Source organism: Taudactylus pleione, unplaced genomic scaffold (genome assembly GCF_031769625.1).
Source record: "Taudactylus pleione unplaced genomic scaffold, aTauple2 ptg001137l, whole genome shotgun sequence".
In the NCBI taxonomy this organism is placed as follows: domain Eukaryota; kingdom Metazoa; phylum Chordata; class Amphibia; order Anura; family Myobatrachidae; genus Taudactylus; species Taudactylus pleione.
In genome coordinates, this window is record NW_028285538.1 from 609802 (window position 1) to 629087 (window position 19286).

Genomic DNA, 19286 nt, shown 5'->3' on the forward strand with positions numbered 1-19286 from the left:
TTTCCTGAATAGGTAGGACATTTTCCTGACTGCTGCTATTGTTAGGAAGTTGTATGCCCCAAAACTGTGTGCGCACAGTATTGTATAAGGGGGAGGAAGGGTAGAGCAATGATTGTTAGTCATAAGTCACAACTTCTGCATGCTGACCATGCATCCTCCACAGACTTGTTCTGTCCCTCCTTTGGTAGACTGTGCACCCTACACGGACTGGTCCGGCCCCTCCATTGGTAGACCACGAGCTCTCCATAAACTGATTCTGTCCCTCCATTGGTAGACCACGCACACTCCATGGACTGGTTCTGTATCTCTATTGGGTTACCATGCGCACTCCATGGACTAGTCCTGACCCTCCGTTGGTAGACCACATGCACTCCATGGACTGGTCCTGTCCCTCCACTGGTAGACCACGCGCACTCCATGGACTGGTCCTGTCACTCCATTGGTAGACCACGCGCACTCCATGGACTGGTCCTGCCCCCCCTTTGGTAAACCACGCGCACTCCATGGACTGGTCATGTCCCTCCATTGGTAGACCACGTGCACTTCATTGACTGGTCCTGCCCCCCCTTTGGTAAACTACGCACACTCCATGGACTAGTAAGCCTTTCCATTGGCAGATTACACCTCCTTAGTGGACTGGTCCTTCCCCTCCATTGACTGATCTCTCTCACTCTGGTGGCAAAAATAAGCCATGTGCTTGACTTCAGAATAATTGTAATCCTTGTGATAAATGTCTGCAAAAAATGTTTTTATTCCATGTGAACTGATACTTTGGCAACAATTTCTTAACCAATAGAAAAAAGAAATGATCATCACTATAGATAAGCATAGGGTTTGTGTATTTAGCAAAAAATATAAGGATCTAACTTACTTCCATACAATACGTAATATCTAATATATTTGGTGATGGCTTTCCATTTTGGTATTCTTAATGTAAGATATTTAATATGATGTAATCTGCGGTGGACCGTGGCTGCACAAACCACAAAAACATTGTCAATTTATCAATGACATATCTTCGTTTCTGTTACCTTTAAACAATTGATTAATATGTCAGTGTAAGGCGGTTCCATAGATTACCCCATTGCAGTACTGGACTATCGTAGAAGATATAAATCACCAAATATAAAAAAAGTCACAAATCAGAAATGAATCTAACTGGCCGAAGAAAAACACTATTTGAGTGTCTGAATATCCAGGAGAGCCGAGAGGGTCTCAGTGGGGACCCGGGACCACCGCCACCGCGCCTTCATTTTGGAATTGGTATGAAATACCGCCGTCCCTCTGGCCGGCAGTTCGAATCCCGGGAACGGCAGGCCGACAGAAGCAGAGATCCCGGCAGCGAAAGCCCGACAGAGCTGGAAATCCCGATCGTCCGCAGGTAAGTTAAAACTAACCTAACCTAACTCCCTAACCCTAACCCTCCTTAGGGGTGTCTAACCCTAACCTCCCCCCAAGTGCCTAAACCTAATCCCCCCTGTAAGTGCCTAACCCTAACCCCCACCTTCCCCGCTGCCAAATCCTAAGTCCCCCCCGGGGGTGCCTAACCATAACCCTCCCTCCCCCTAGCCTAACCCTAACCCTCCCGGGGGTGCCTAACCCTAAGTCCCCCCAGGGTGCCCTAAACATAACCCTCCCCCTTCGATCGGGATGCCGGGCGCCTGTCTCCCGGCGTCGGGAAAATGACAGGTGTCTAGCTATAGACGCCTGTCATTTAACCCTCGCTGGGATAAAGCAGTCGGGAAGCCAGCTGTCGGGATTGAGACAGCCGGTTTCCAGATTGCATCCCCTCCATTTTATACCTCAGCAGCCTGTGTCTCCAGCCTAGCACAGGCTGCTGTGTGCTGGGCTTCATTGGGGCCAGGGAGGTTGCTGCCTCTGCCTGTGCAGGGAAGGGGGGGAGCAATCACTCTAATCACACCATCCCTGGCAGAGGGGCTCACATTGCCCCCTCCTCAGCTCGTGAGCTGTTCCCTGTGGCCCGCCGGTGGTTAGTGTAGTGCGGATCGCAGTGAGTGCGGACCGCACTACACAGAAACAAACACCGCCGCTGGGGCATTTTCAGGAATGCCAGCGGACCCTGCCCTCTCACCGCCCCTTAAATGTGTGCAGAATGGGTCCTGCGCAGTCGCACACAGACCTTTGAATGCCTCTGCCTGATTGACAGGCAGAGGCATTCAAAGGTCTGTGTGCGACTGCGCAGGACCCATTCTGCACACTTGCAGAATGGGTTATGCGCGCGCACAGGTTCCCGACAATTGGTAATCTGCGATCAGCAGTGCAGTAGCGTGCATTGCTGAATCAGGCCCTGAGTTTGAGATACCCTGTTTTAAAGATTCCACTTTAATTTCTTGGACTATGAACAATATCCAGAGATGTTAGAGCAGTGGCGTATTTAAAGGGGGTAGAGCAGGGCACATAGGACCGGCGGTGCGGGGGGGGGGGGGGGTGGCGCCGCCGGCTGCTGTCCTGGATACTGATGTCCGCACTACACAGTAACAAACGTCGCTGCCAGCACTGGGTAGTACACTCGTACTACCCGGCGGCAGTGTGTTTGTTTTGGCAGCCAATGAGAGTCGGACAGACTCTCATTGGCTGCTGCACTTGAACTCACGGCCAGAGCCAGGCTGGAGCTCACTCATGGGCTTCACCTTCCAGCTGCTGCAGTGGGTGATGGGAGAGATGTCATGGAGTCTCTCCCATAGTGCAGAGCGGGCCGAGAGGACGGACGAGCGGACAGCGGCAGGCGTAGGAGCGGGGATTCAGGTAAGTGTTGTTTTTTTTGTTCATGTCGTTGTCCTATATATGTAAGGGGCTCTGCATAGGAGGGACTACTACTGGGGGCACTATATAAGGGGCACTGCATAGGGGTGACCACTACTGGGGGCACTGCATAGGGGGACCACTACTGGGGGCACTGCATAGGGGGGACCACTACTAGGGGCACTGCATAGGGGTAACCACTGCTGGGGGCACTATTTAAGGAGCACTGCATAGGGGGGACCACTAGTGGGGGCACTGCATAGGGGGAACCACTGCTGGGGGCACTATTTAAGGGGCACTGCATAGGGGGACCACTAGTGGGGGCACTGCATAGGGGAACTACTACTGGGGGCATTATATAAGGGGCACTACTGGGGGCACTGCATAGGGGGGACTACTACTGGGGGCACTATATAAGGGGCACTGTGTAAGGGTGGCCACTACTCGGGGTACTGCATAGGGGGGACTACTACTGGGGGCACTGTATTGGGGGAACTACTACTGGGGTCACTGCATAGGGGGAACCACTACTGGGGCACTGCATAGGGGGAACCACTACTGGGGGCACTATTTAAGGGGCACTGCTTAGTGGGGACCACTACTGGGGGCATCGCATAATGGGGACCACGGGTGGTGCCACTGCATAAGGGGGACTACTACTGGGGGCATTATATAAGGGGCACTGCATAGGGGGGACTACTACTGGGGCCACTATAGGGGGGTACTACTACTGGGGGCACTGTATAAGGGGCACTGTGTAGGGGTGACCACTACTGGGGGTACTGCATAGGGGGGACTACTACTGGAGCACTGTATTGGGGGGACTACTATTGGGGGCACTGTATAGGGGGTACTGTATATGTGGACCACTACTGGGGGCACTGCATAGAGGGAACCACTACTGGGGCCCTGCATAGGGGGAACCACTACTGGGGGCACTATTTAAGGGGCACTGCATAGGGGGGACCACTACTGGGGGCACTGCATAATGGGGACCACTACTGGGGCCACTACATAGGGGGAACCACTACTGGAGGCACTATAAGGGTCACTACTGGGGACACTGCAGTGGTGGGGGGGCCAGTTATGAGACACAATTGTTTGAGGATGGAGGCAACTATCTGACAATTAATGAAAGAGGAGGGTCAGTGATGGGGCATAATTATGATTGTGGGAGGAGGGGGGCCGTTCTGGGACCTAATTAAAATTGTAGGAGGGGGCAGTTATGGGACATAATTGTGTGAGGAGGGGGCAGAGTCTAAATACTTCAGTATAGCTTAGAGATCCTCGGGCTTCATTGAATTTTTGTAATGTGGCCCATACTGTCTTAAAGGTTGAAGACCCCTGACCTAAGGGGCCACACCCCCAAGAGTACTGGGGTCTGGGATGGCTCTCTACATCTATCTGACAGCTTCTACCCCTTAGTCAGTCCATTACTGATTTTTATGGTTTTAAAATAATAATAAGAGTGTATTTCGCCTTACAGGGAGATGTATCAACCCTCCCTTCACCCCTAATAACTAATTAGGTAATTGGAAGTTTCCATTTAGCTTAAAAAGTCCAAAAATTACATGTCATTATTGGTTGTTAAAAAAAAATTACCTCAAATTACACCAAATCAATTTTTTAGGTAATTTATGCACACCAAAGTTAATTACATTATTTATTTTTAAAAAAATAATTGCATTTTATAATTGTTTTTTAAATTGGCTTAAAAATTACTCCAAATCACCTTATTTCTACTTTTTTTTGCATTCTTCATTTTATTCATTTGTAAAACAAAAAATTTGTTTTTTTTATATTTTTTAACTTTTTTAAAAAAATGCACAAATCAGCCATTTACAGCATTTTTTTTAAATCAAAATCTTTTGGGACAGTAATAAACATAATTACTGCAAAAGTGTTTGTAAATAATTTTTTTTTAGGGTACACGCTGGTAAACTTCCCACGACCATTTTTTTTCAATTAGAGTGGGAATCCAAAGCATGAATACCCACGTTAATGAATAATAGTCACAATGGCCGTGGTAAGTTTTACCACAAAAATCACATACATTACCAAATTGGATATGCCCCAAGGGGCTACATTTACTAAGGCTTCTGAAAATGAAAAGTGGAGGCGTTACCCATAGCAACCAATCAGTAGATATGTGGCTATTATTTTATTATTTAATCTTAGAAAATGATAGACATGATCTGATTGGTTGCTATGGGCAACTTTTCTGTTTTAGAAGCTTTAGTAAATCTACCCCAGGGGTGAATATTTTCTCCACTGAGTGGACCAGGAGAGGAAACTGGACTCCTGACAACTTACGTCTTATGATGAGTTACGTTTGCCAGGTCTGAGCATTTAGGGTCGACCATGTGGGTCAGTCAGGGCAATATATAAAGGTGTTTATTTACTAAGTGTCAGTATCTAAATGCAGGCGCATCTTATTATGTTTATACCTGAAGTATAAAATGGCAATGCTGTTAGTAGCTAGACATGGCTAGAATAAGCATTGCCATTTTAAATTTTGGGCATAAGCATGATTGGATGCATCAGGTTCTTAAACCCAACGCTTAGTAAATAAACCCCATAATATGCTCTATTTTTATAACTTTGCAACAATTTATTGCATTATTACTGCTAAAAGGAATTTGTGTATATATTTTGCAACCACTCTGTCAAATCTGACGGTTGGAGTTGGTCGGAACAGGTGTGGGAGGCTGAAGTGGAGACTTGGGAGGCGTGGATGAAGTTGGGAGGATTGAGCTAAGACTTCCTCATGTGTGATATAAGGAGTTAGGGAATCTGTAGAGGATGATGGGCCTGAAGGTGAGTACAGGAATGCAATTGTCACGCTTGTATTTGTTTATGGAACACGGTCGGGTAGATGTCTTTGAAGTGCAAAGTGTACATGCAAAGCTGGCAGGCCTGAGGAGACCACTTCACATGTAGTTAAATACTTCCCTGAGCACAATCGAACCCTGGTCTCAGCAGAGAGATGCCAGATCATACCCACTAGACCACCAGGGACATTGGTGTTGTTGATGGTATGATGTATATAGCAGGGAAGAGTGTGGCAATAGGTTAACCAGGCTGAACTGGACTGTTACTTGATAATAATAAAACACTCTTCTTACTTGGTTCTGTAGTCCAGGACACTTGAGTGGCAGATCTTGGCTGAAGGATTTACCAGGCTTGGGCTGGATTTTCTCTGTAGTCTGGGAGCACTCTAATGATGACAGGACCGGATACAGACTGAACACCAGAAAGGATGGTAGCTGTGGAGTAGTCTGGAACAGAACCAGGGAAGCAGGAATGGCAATATACCTGATCAGACAGGTGAATGCTTTTCACAGGCGTAGCACAGATACAGCACACTGGAACAAACTGGGATTACCTGTGCAACTGGAGAGTTAGTGCAGCAAACAACAACAGAACTGCACCTGCAGGATAACAATATGACTGTAAACAGAGCACAGTTGCGCTTCACCCAGTAAGGACTGAGCTAGACAGGTGTATACTTGCACAGGTGCAGACCAGAATCAGCAACACAGGAACAGGCTGGATATTACCTATGCAACTACAGATGTGGATTGCACAGAAGTAGAATGACATAGGAGTTATTGCAGCAAACACAATCAGAACTGCACCAGCAGGATACCCATGAAAGCAGCAGGATCTCAGTAAGCTTCACTCAGTATGGACTGAGCTAGACATTGTACTGGCAATGACTGAGATCCAGAGATTGGAATATATACCATGGGGTTAGCCAGGATTGGATGAGCAGTGTCAGATGATACCGGCTGATTCAGGTTGACTAGTGATTGGCCGGATCGCGATCAGGTAATCAGGACAGCAGTACTCCAGAGATGGCAGTATGAGTGCTGTGGACTAGCAGGCCAGAAACAATGAAGCCTGCATCTCAGGGATAATAGTGGATGCACGAACTGTGCTCAGGCAGTGAGTTGGCTGGCTACAGGAGCGGTAAGTGACCCAGCGGCAGGGGTAATAAGCCCGGGTTGTGACAGCAATGTCTTTATTTAAAAGCGAGTAGGAATGAGAACTGGAGATGATGATACTGCATAGATGAGCAGAATTGAGTTGGGACCGATGATGCTGTATTGTTGAGTAGAACCAGAGTGAGCGGTAATGCTGAACAGAAGAGCTGGATCGGTTTGAGACTGATAGTGATGAACTGGAGTTCTGAGTCAGTTGGAGACTAATGAGATGTATTGAAGTGCTGAATCGGTTTGAGACCGATGATGATGAATTGGATTTCTGAATCGGTTTGGTACTGATGATGAATGTATCGGATGGGACCAATGTTTGAAGCTATTGAAAGAGACCGATGATTGGAGGTATCAGATGGGACTGATGATTAGAGGTATCGAATGGGACCGAAATTGGAGTTATTGAATGGGACCAATGTTTGAAGGTATCGGATGGGACCGATGATTGGAGGTATCGGATGGGATCAATGTTTGGAGGCATTGGCTGGAACCGATGGAGGCAGTAAGGACAAGCCTCAGTGGTAAAACCAAACTAGAGTGCAAGATTGTATTGGAGACTTGTTTACCAGACTTTGGGACTGGATATAACGGACTGTGGGCCTGATTCAGCTTGGACCACAGTTGCTAATATGCACGCAATCGGCCAATTGTTTCGCACTGCGCATGCAATAGATTAGCTTGCAATCACACTGAACTGTATGCGTATGCTATATTGCTATCCGTAGTGAATCAGGCCCTGGGACAATTCAGATACAGAGTACCTGGGAGCTCAGCACTGAGCTGTAACTTCAGCAAGAAGCAATGTTGTACTGGCAAGAGGGCCAGTCAGGGAATGGAATTTATAGGGGTGGATCCCCAGGGATTGGATGCTGAGACCAGCTGATCTGGGAGAGGCGCTCTGAATGGAGGAAGAGCGTCAGGTGACAGAGTCCAACATGGCTGCGCCCATACTGTTGTTCTGGAGGGAACTCTGGCGTGCAGTTTGTATCCCATCATGCTGGGGAGACATGCTGTGAGCAAGGGACTGCGGAGAACCATCTCCATGCTCAGTGACAGGACACTGAGCGGGCAGGAGCAGCGCAAGTAGACCTCAGCACCAGCCGGGAGCGATGTGCAGCATGAGCGGACCTCAGCGCTAGCCTGGAAAGGCACCGGAGAGGTAAGAAAGAGGTTTTAAGTGTCCGGAGCATGACACACTTAGCATCATAACACATTTCATGTAGACTGAGGTGCAAGCATGCCTTCAACACAATTACATAGCTCAGCCAGACCAAAATTATGGGAAATTGTTGTATCTCCTTTCTCTTCTGCTTCTGCGGTAGGCTTTCAATTCTGAGCTGCATGAGTACTCTTGTGATTATTGGCCAGCCCAGTATATTTCATTGGCATCACTGCTGGACACAAAGCTACTGTAGGGCACTTTTTCCCCATTTCGGCAGAAGCTACCAGAGTCGGCAGTTGGAGTTGGTATCTTAAGAACCACTCTCTGTCTTTGGTGTGATCACACTTTGTTACCACCTTGTCATTTACCTGTCTTCACTAATGCTTAAGGGCTCTATTTATTATCATTATTCTAGCTAAAATAAAGTGAAAAAGGGTGTTTGCACACCCTTTTCACATAATTTGAGTTTCACCTAAAGTTACTACAGTGCAATAGGAGTAGAATTTGTAAAATTCTACTCCAACTCCTAAGTACAGTATCACTTACTTTAGTAATCAGATCACATTTCCCATAATTGTAGTGGGAAATGCGATCTGTGTGCAAGTTACTAAAAATAAATTGTGAGAAAAATACCTGGGGAGGCCCTGTGATAATAACGTCACCTGGAGGTAGTGTTATCCAGAGTCTGCCCCGGTTACCGAACTCCTGCTCCACTCTAACGGGCAGAGCAGAGCCCGGAGCCGGGCCAGTGATCAGCTGTGTGGTCTAAACAGACCACACGCTGATACACTGCAAAAAAAAAAAATAGTAAAAAAAAAAATTAACTTACCTGAGTTCAGGGACTGGAGTTCGGGGCTCTGGTGATGTCCTCCCTCCAGTCAGCTGGTCTCCCATACTGTACTGCGGTCCGGTCATCAGATGACCGGGTCCCAGTGCAGTATGGGATGTCAGCTGACCGGAGCCCGGATCATGCAGGTAAGTGCAATTAAGGAAGGGGGGTCGTAAGGGGGATGCCACAATCGCAGGGGCGGGGCTTAATGCCTGGGGGGCAGGGCTTAGCGCCTGGGAGGGGAAGCAGCGGTGGCCGGTCGGCGCATAAGCGGGCACTTGGCATGGTATTTTTTGTGAAAAAACCGTGATAAGGCTGCGGAGGGGATTCACAGGGACAGAGCTTTATCACAAGCTCTGTCCCTGCAAGGGATTTTTAGTAAATCCCTGTGATATTGCCTGAATTCGCAATGCAAAATTCAGTCGGTAATATCACACTACAATCTGCATTTCCAATGCGGATTGTAGTAAATAGAGCCCTAAGTGTTTTACCTCTCTGAGACAACTATCACATTAGATTATCTAAAGCAGGCCTGGCCAACCTATGGCTCTCCAGATGTTGTGAAACTACAGGTCCCAGCATGCTTTACCAGCTGATCAGTGGGAGGGTATGATGGGACTTGTAGTTTTACAACAGCTGGAGAACCACAGGATGGCCGGACCTCATCTAAAGTACAGCAGAACCCCAATTTGAAGCTATTGTCATAATATTTAATTCTACTGCTCTGAGACACTTTGGGTCCTGTCCCAGAGAAACAAAGATAACTTAACATTCATACTTAATATGGCTTCATAAATAAATCCTACAGGCAACTTTATGATTTGAAATTCATGAGCTTAAAAGGACTGAATATATAATTCAGACTAATATTCTAGATTGTTACTAAATCAATACCGTCTGGAGATACAGGCAATTCAAGTTACTAATCTGAAAAAATTTGGGGACAGTGCCCTATAGTGAGTACAGGGAAACATCCTTTGCATAATTCAGAAGTGGACGGAGGTGCAGTAGCGGATGCTGGTATCTCCCTCCCCCCCTCCCTGATTCCTCTTATACCATCCATACCATACCAGGGTTCTACAGTCGAACATACAATCGTGTCTGTATGTTGTCCCCGTGTTTGGGTGCCTTTTCTCCACGTGTTCCAGTCTCCTCTAGCACTTCAAAGACATACTGGTGGGTTAATTGGATTGTGACAAAAATAACCATAGTGTGTAAATATGTTATGTATGATTAGGAACTTAGGGTCTGTTCCAGAGATGGGCGGAATTGCAGAGACACTGACACTTTTAGCAAAATGTTATAATTTTTTTGATGTATTAGCTCACAATGGTAACACGGTTTTCCTTGTTGTTGGTGAACTCAGTGAACTTTCACAGGAATGAACAAAATCCAGTAGTAACTTTATGTAACTGTCTCATGACTTTCATTTGTAAATATCAAAGGAAAACAGCTGAGTTTTTTTTTTTTAAATGGTCAAAGTACAAAATCTTATGTTTATCTAGAGATAGTAACAGTAACAACAACATAACCATTTAATGGACAACTAGACCCATTTTATATATACATCATATACTTGCAAATAAAAGTTTCCAAAATGCAACCTCCTAAAATCCCTGGTACCAAAACAACCCTGCTTCCTGCCTCTGCAGCTGTCTCACAGTTTTAAATGGTCTTTAAGAAGATTAATAGTTTTTTTCTTCCAAGATTTCTAGTACAAGCTCTAATGCTGGGTACACACTGGCCGGTATATCGTTCGTACAGTGGATGAACGATATGTCATCTCGGCCATCGATCTGTGTGTACTGTATACCCGATATATCTGTGAATTAAGTTGTTTACAGATATATATCGTGATGGCTGTGCAGTTGGCAGTTGTGTCTGTGTGCACGGATGACCAACCGACTCATATGTCGGTCGCAGGAACTGCTGACAATGACATCACTACCAGTTCCTGTGGCCAGACATATTAGTTGGTCAGTAACCTGCATACACACCAGTAACCTCCATACACACCAGTAACCTGCATACACACCAAAGCTGCCTGTCAGCTGGACAGATGATCCGACCTCAAAGTGTGTACCCGGCATAAGACAACGAGCAGTGCTGCAGATACATTATTAAGCTGTTGTAAGGAGGTGGTAGAGGAACTGCAGGAACTTTCTCTAGGTAGTAATCTGTGGAACGGGAAAAAAAAAGTGAAAGCTTTGAGGTGAGCAAAGTGCTTCTATGTATGTATGTACAGTCAGATGCACAAATATTGGGACATTGACAGAATTTTCATATTTTGGCCTCTATTCACCACCACAATGGCTTTGAAATGAAACAAACAAGATGTGCTTTAACTGCAGACTTTCAGATTTAATTTGAGGGTAATTACATCCAAATCAGGTGAACGGTGTAGGAATTACAACGGTTTCTATATGTGCCTCCCACTTTTTAAAGGGCCAAAAGTAATGGGACTATCAACTCAAAAGCTATTTCATGGACAGGTGTGGGCTATTCCCTCGTTATTTCATTATCAATTAAGCAGGTAAAAGGTCTGGAGTTGATTCTAGGTGTGACATTTGCATTTGGATTCAGTTGCTGTCGACTCTCAATATGAGATCCAAAGAGCTGTCACTATCACTGAAGCAAGCCATCATTAGGTTGAAAAATCAAAACAAACCCATCAGAGAGATAGCAAAAACATTAGGTGTGGCCAAATCAACTGTTTGGAACATTCTTAAAAAGAAAGAATGCAACGGAGAGCTCAGCAACACCAAAAGACCCGGAAGACCACAGAAAACAACTGTGGTGGATGACAGAAGAATTATTTCCCTGGTGAAAAAAAACCCCTTCACAACAGTTGGCCAAATCAAGAACACTCTCCAGGAGGTAGGTGTGTACGTGTCAAAGTCAACAATCAAGAGAAGTCCTCACAAGAGTGAATATAGAGGGTTCACCACAAGATGTAAACCATTGGTGAGCCTCAAAAACAGGAAGACCAGATTAGAGTTTGCAGTTCTGGAACAACATCCTATGGACAGATGAGACAAAGATCAACTTGTACCAGAGTGATGGGAAGAGAAGAGTATGGAGAAGGAAAGGAACTGCTCACGATCCAAAACATACCACCTCATCAGTGAAGCATTGTGGTGGTAGTGTCATGGCGTGGGCATGTATGGCTGCCAATGGAACCAGTTCCCTTGTATTTATTGATGATGTGACTGCTGACAAAAGCAGCAGAATTAATTCTGAAGTGTTTCGGGCAATATTATATGCTCATATTCAGTCAAATGCTTCAGAACACATTGGACGGCGCTTCACAGTGCAGATGGACAATGACCCGAAGCATACTGCAAAAGCAACCAAAGAGTTTTTAAGCCTAAAAAGTGGAATGTTATGCAATGGCCAAGTCAATCCCCTGACCTGAATCCGATTGAGCATGCATTTCACTTGATGAAGACAAAACTGAAGAGAAAATGCCCCACGAACAAGCAGGAACTGAAGACATTTGCATTAAAGGCCTGGCAGAGCATCACCAGGGATGAAACCCAGCGTCTGGTGAGGTCTATGCGTTCCAGACTTCAGGCTGTAATTGCCTGCAAATGATTTGCAACAAAGTATTAAAAAGTGAAAGTTAGATTTAGGATTGTTTAGTTTGTCCCATTACTTTTGGCCCCTTAAAAAGTGGGAGGCACATATAGAAACTGTTGTAATTCCTACACTGTTCACCTGATTTGGATGTAACTACCCTCAAATTAAATCTGAAAGTCTGCAGTTAAAGCACATCTTGTTTGTTTCATTTCAAAGCCATTGTGGTGATGAATAGAGGCCAAAATATGAAAATTCTGTCAATGTCCCAATATTTATACACCTGACTGTATGTATGTATGTATCATTTATAATATGATATATTTACAGGATTAGGGTCTGGCACTAGGGCTAGGGTTAGGCACAAGGGGTAAAACTGCTAACAGAGGGAGACATACACTTCATTGGACTGAATAGAGTTTTACCACTTGCTTGGCACTGGGTCTCATCATTTTTACACACTGGGAGTATATGATGCATCTTCATATTTAAATTGCTGTTAAGGAATCTGGTTACATTTATTGGTTGAGAAACATCCATCTAATCGTTCCAGTAAAATCTTTATAAGAGCTACTTGGCTTATAAAAGCCTTTCTAGGAATTTAGCCCTATCAAGGGACAGAAAATAAGCTTATACTACTGAGTGTTCTAACCAGTTCCATATCATCAAGTGTTTGTTCAGACCAGTTCCATTTTTGTGTTTACCTCTGATGAAGTCCCGTAGGTGGACGAAACGCGTTGGGTCATCGCTTTGAAAAACCTGCACCTACCACATAAGAAGTCCACCTAAGAGCTCACACCTGTAAAGGTGTAGGTGGCAGATAACAACATCTATCCTTCTGTACTGGGGCAGGTTTACTAAAAGTTGTTTTATGCAATTTATGTATTTATTTGTATTGTAAATTGTTTATATTTTTACCTCTGTTGATATACCAAGAATAAAATATTCAGGTATAAGAATTATGAGCTACCATAGGGTTTTTATTTTATGAACAATATCCAAAACATAAACTTATGGTGATTTGAAGACTAACTAGAGGGTTGTGTTTGACCAACAGCTAATATTGCAATAAATCCCCCTAAGTGGTGGAAATTTCTTCTGTTCAATTAATACTCAAAGTTGTAGCGCACCAAAGGTACCCCTTCTCTTCCATATATATATATATATATAAATATATATATATATATATATATTGAGATATACACGCACACACACAATACAGAGTTCAATTATATACTTGAGATCTATCAGTGTTTACATTTTTCATTAATCTCAAACTCAATACTATATGCTTCCACACATTAAATCTTTCGATTTTTCTTTTTCTTTACTAAGCAACTGGAAATATTTTACCAATAATTTCTGTCAATCAGATAACATATATCTATACTTAATTAGCTCTTGACAATATAAAAAAAGATATAAAAACATATAATGTAATAAATCTCTGTCTGACGTCCGCCCACCGACCACACCAACATTCTCAATTCAGGTGTATAATTCACCTTACTGGTAATTGAATTGATGAGTCTGCCACCAATAGCTGTGTCTCATACCATTGTGTTTTATGCATACAGTTATAAATTTGCGTTTGCATTGTGTCTGACAAGGTGGGGATATAACTCTCCCAAGTCTCAAAAAAAGAAGAGGCTTTTCTTTCTCTATTGAACATGGTCTCCACCCAATCCATTCTGAAAATAAATCTTAGTTTTACTTTATACAATGTGAAAGTTATGGGAGTTGAGTGGATCCATTCCTGTAAAATTGTTTTCTTAGCTGCAGTACTTATAGCTATTAATAGTTTTCTGCTGCCTTGGGTAAGTCTCTGCCCCTTTGGAAAAATACCCAGTACTGCCCATTCTGGTGTGAAGGGTACGTAGTTTACCAGGTGTCATTCAGCATCTTGTTTGACTTTTCTCCAAAAGCCCTGGACTACTGGACACTGCCATATGCACTGATATAAGTCTGCCTCTATTGTATCACATCTAGGACACGTATGAGTGTCTGACAGACCCATTCTGTATCTTCTGTGGGGAGATAGATAAGTTCTATGGTAAATGTTTAAAAATAACTCATTGTATGTGCTAGCACTCAGCAGTGCACGTGATCTTGATAATCCTCGTATTAAGTCTTCCATTGTGAGGGTTGGGAATTGAGTCAACCACTGTCGCATACCCTGGCTGACCAATGTATGATCTAATTCCTCGCCAAGAAATTTATAATATATAGATATGGCCTTCTTGTTGGGATTCTGTCTACCTATTAATCTATCTAATGGGTTGTTCCAGTCAGTGGGTGAGAATGCACGCACTATTGATGCAATATAATGACTTGCCTGGAAATATGCCAGGGGATATGCCCTTAAAGTCTCAAATTTTTCCGTTGCCTTTAGGAACGTCAGGGGTCTTTTCTCATTAAGTTCCAACAAATTACCTATAGTATGCACACCTCCGACCCTCCATATTGTAAAGGGGTATGTTGTCTGTCCTTCTTGAAAATCCAGATTACGGAATAATGGGAGATGTATTGATTTGTGCGCATTGAGTCATTGTCTGTGACGCAAAATATGCCACAAACGTCTAGTTGTCATGAGCAGAGGGTTATCTCGGATTTCTATTGGTACTTCCTGGTCATGTATGTGTAAGAAATACTTTAAATCCATAGTGGAGAGGAATTACGACTCTATTGATGTATTTGCGTAAACCTCCCTGTCATGCAACCAATCTGTCAATATCCTCAGCAGTGATGAGTGATTGTAATCAAGGACATTCAGGAAGTTTATCCCCCCATTTGCTTTGGGTTGATATAGATTCCTTAAACTTATCCGAGCTCTACCATTCTGCCACATAAAAGACCTAAATCATTTATTAATAAGTTGAATGTCTTTTGATGTGAGTAAAATAGGTAGTGCTTTTAGCACATAGAGAAGGCGAGGGAACGTCATCATTTTTATTAGCGTCGCTCTCCCCAAGTATGAGAGAGTTAGATGTTGCGAAGCTCCTCTGTAATATTTCGAATTGTGCGAGTGATGTTTTTTTCATATAAAAGAGCAGGGTTTTTTGGTATTTGAATGCCCAGATAATCTAAATGTGAAGAGGCCCAAGGAAAATGAAAATGAGGAACCCCACGACGGGATGTGAAGGGTGGGATGTGGTAACATCCCAGTGGATTTATTTTCATTAATTTTAAGCCCTGAAATATCACCAACCTGTTCAATCTTATGTATAATTCTCGTCAAGGTAAATTGAGGATCAAAGATGTATAACAGAATATCATCTGCGTAAACTGTGAGTTTGATATTATGTGTGCCTATCTTAACCGCACAAAATTCTGGCCATTGCTGGAGGATACGAAGGAGAGGATCTATTTTAAGGTTGAATAATAGGGGTGAAAGTGGGCAGCCTTGCTGCGTACCTTGACCCAATTTTATTGGTGAACCACATATTCCATTTACTAATAATGAGGTAATGGGCGAATTATACAAAGTCAATCTTATGAAATCAGGTGTAAATTGTCTTTGAGAAAGGATTTCAAATAAGTGTGGCCAAAGGACCGTATCGAACGCCTTGTGAGTGTCAAGGCTGAGAAGCATGTTTTGAGCATTAGGTAATTTACTGGACGCCATAATAGCGGCTAAAGCAGCACAAATACCCTTCACTGAATGTCTGCCGGACACGAATCCTAGTTGGTGTTCGGTTAGTAATGACCGTAAGATGTTTCGTAAATGTGTGGCCATTATTTTTGTTAGGATTTTTAGGTCCACATTCAACAAAGAGATAGGGCAGTATGTAACTAGTATAAGAGGATCTCTCTCCGGTTTAGGTAAAAGAATGGTATGTGAGTTATTAGAGAACGGAAGAGAAGGGTAGTTACGGTGGATATGTCTGTATAGATCCAATAATAGCGGGGAGATATCCTCCTGGAGAATAACCATCCGGCCTAGGAGCTTTTTTTGTTGGCATTAATTTTATGGTATCTCTGAGTTCTCGTTCAGTGATATCCACGTCCAAAGTCTCCCTTTGATCATGTTGAAGCACAGGAAGGCGCGCCTCATCTAACAACAATTTCAGCTGTTCCGTGTCAATGGCTTGCGGGGAGTAAAGGCTAGAATAATACTCATTGAATAAAGAAAGGATATTCTGTGAATCAGTGGCAAGGGATTTAGTTGTGGGGTTAAGTATTGCTTTGATGTGATTTCTAGAATTCCTTGATTTAGCCATATTAGCCAGGAAGCGGCCTGCTTTATTCCCCCACCTATAATATGTGGGTTTAGAGATCTCTTTGTTCTGTTTAGCCTGGGTGAGAAGAAAATCTTCCAGAAATTGTCGAGCTTGTTTATATTGGCTTAATTTATCTGGGGAGGGATCTGTGGTATATTCATTAAATGCTTGATGCATCGTTGCGGTCAGGGAGTGCCTATTCGCTGACATGTCTCTTTTGCGTTTGCCCATATAGCTAATGATATGTCCTCTTAATACAACTTTAGATGTCTCCCACATTAAGCTAGGATTGTCCCAGTGCTCAATGTTGTCATCTACAAAATTAGACCACTTTGACTTTGAATATGCTTTAAAATCCTCTGATGAAGTCATGTTTACTGGAAAACGCCAAATATTATCTCCATAGTTATCACAGGGAAAGGTTAGAGTTATTGATATTAAGGCGTGGTCTGAAATTCCAATATTGTCCAGATTTGCTTTTTCTAGTCTAGCCATCAGAACGTCCGAAAGCAAAATATAATCAATTTGGGACAAGGAGCCATGTGCTGCTGATAAATGAGTATATGAATGATCTGTAGGGTTTAGCAGCCGCCAAGGATCTGTCAAATTTAGTGTATTTAGTAGAGATGGAAGTATTTTCCATGTGGCTGTATCTTGTCTAAGGGCTGGGGGGGGCCTTATCCATGTGTGGGTCCAATATTACATTATAGTCTCCACCCATAATCAAGGGATAATTATCTATTTGTTGCAATAGTTTGGTTAAGTGGTTAAAAAAAGGTGGAGAGCCTGAATTTGGTGCATATATATTTATCAAAGTAAACTCAGAAAGTCTAATTTCAATATCTAGTATTATAAACCTCCCATGTTTATCTATAATTTGATTCAAGATATTATATGGTAAGTCATGTTTGAACAAAATAGCGACACCTCTGGATTTATTGTGATGGCAAGCTGTGATACTTGTACCTATCTACGGAGCTCGAAGGACAGCCTCATCAACCAACTGCCAGTGTGTTTCCTGTAGAAACATTATGTCTGGATGTTGTTTTTTAAGATGTGTTATGACCCTCATACGTTTTATAGGTGAATTTAATCCCCCAACATTCCATGAGACAATTTTAATCCCACTGGGCTACGGGTTGACAACTCATCTATTCGAAATCTAGTGTCTACGTTTCCAGTCGACATTTACATTATGGATTATTTTAATTTCCCAAAATATATCTGCCATGTGGGGGATATCCAATATTACTTCGGTGCTTGTAAGCCCCTGGGCAATCGCCAGACGGATATCAACATAAAACATCAAATATTTCACATAACATTGACAGAATACAAATACAACAAAACCACATGTGATTCGCTGCTTCACTTTTCTCCACTTTTCAATTTTCCAACCAACAAAAAAAAATGAACAGGTGCAGCCTGGGGTTGACTGAACTTATCCAGACTATCCACCAAACCAACAGCAACATAGATTTTAATTTCACCCTAAGAGGGTAGGGGTATCTAATCTTATAAGCCGATATATAACCCTTCACAATATTAATTTTCTTAATACAACCCAATGAAAATGAAAATATTTTTTTACTATAATATTTTAATTGAGTTATTTTATTATATTTATCATTGATCTATTATATAACTCTCTGGTGTGAATTTGTGGAGGTATATCTTTTCCTTATTAGTGAAGGTAACAATAATCTTTTTTTTTTTTTCCTTCCTTCCCTTTTTCATTGTGGTACTATTATGAGTCATGTACAGTGTGATCAATTATTAACCTTTTAGTATTTGACTTTCTCTTTTATAATCAAGGTGACCTAGGGGGTGGATGAGAAGGCAAAAAATGGCGTTTTGCTTGTGCAGGGTCCTCAAAGAATATTGGGCGGCCATCTTCAAATACTCTCTATTTGGCCGGGTATAAGAGGGCAAATCTGCGATTGCGGGAATGAAGATAGCTGCACACCTCAGAGAAAGCTTTCCATTTCTGAGCAACCAACACTGAAAAATCTTGGAAAATCGTAATTTTATATGTTTGGATTGTCAGTGGATTAGACTTTCTATATGCTGTCAGAATTTGTTCCTTAGCTCTATAGTCTAAAAATGTTGCTATGACAGGACGGGGTCTATTGTTTTCTCCCTGCCTTTCTGAGCGCAGACGGTGAGCTCTCTCTATTTGAGGAGTACCCAAATTATCGATAATATCGAATGCCAAATGTAAATCCTTGGCAAGAAAATCGAGAAGTTATGGGCCTTTGTATGATTCAGGGATTCCGATGAACCGTAGATTAATTCTACAGTGTCGATTTTCCAGGCCATCGATCTTATCCTGGAGAGCCTGGATTGTGGAAGAATGAGAGGAGGTGCCATCCTGGATGTTTTGGACCCTGTCTTCTATATTGCTAAAGCTGCATACACAAAACGATTTTGTTACCAACGATTTTCTGAACGATTTTCTGAACGATTTTCTGTCAGATTTTTTAAAAGTGTAATGAACGATTTTTTTTGAACTACAAACGATTTTTGCATATTCCCTTAATGAAAATCGTTCAGTTGACAAGTCTGACTGAACTACAAACTACAAACGTGAACACGCATGAACGATAATCGTTCATCGTTTGACTCAGAAAGTGAACGATTTTTTCAAACGATTATCGTTAAACGATATCGTTTAACGATAATCGTTCAAAAAATCATTGTGTGTGTATGCAGCTAAACGCTCGACCCTAGAGTATTTA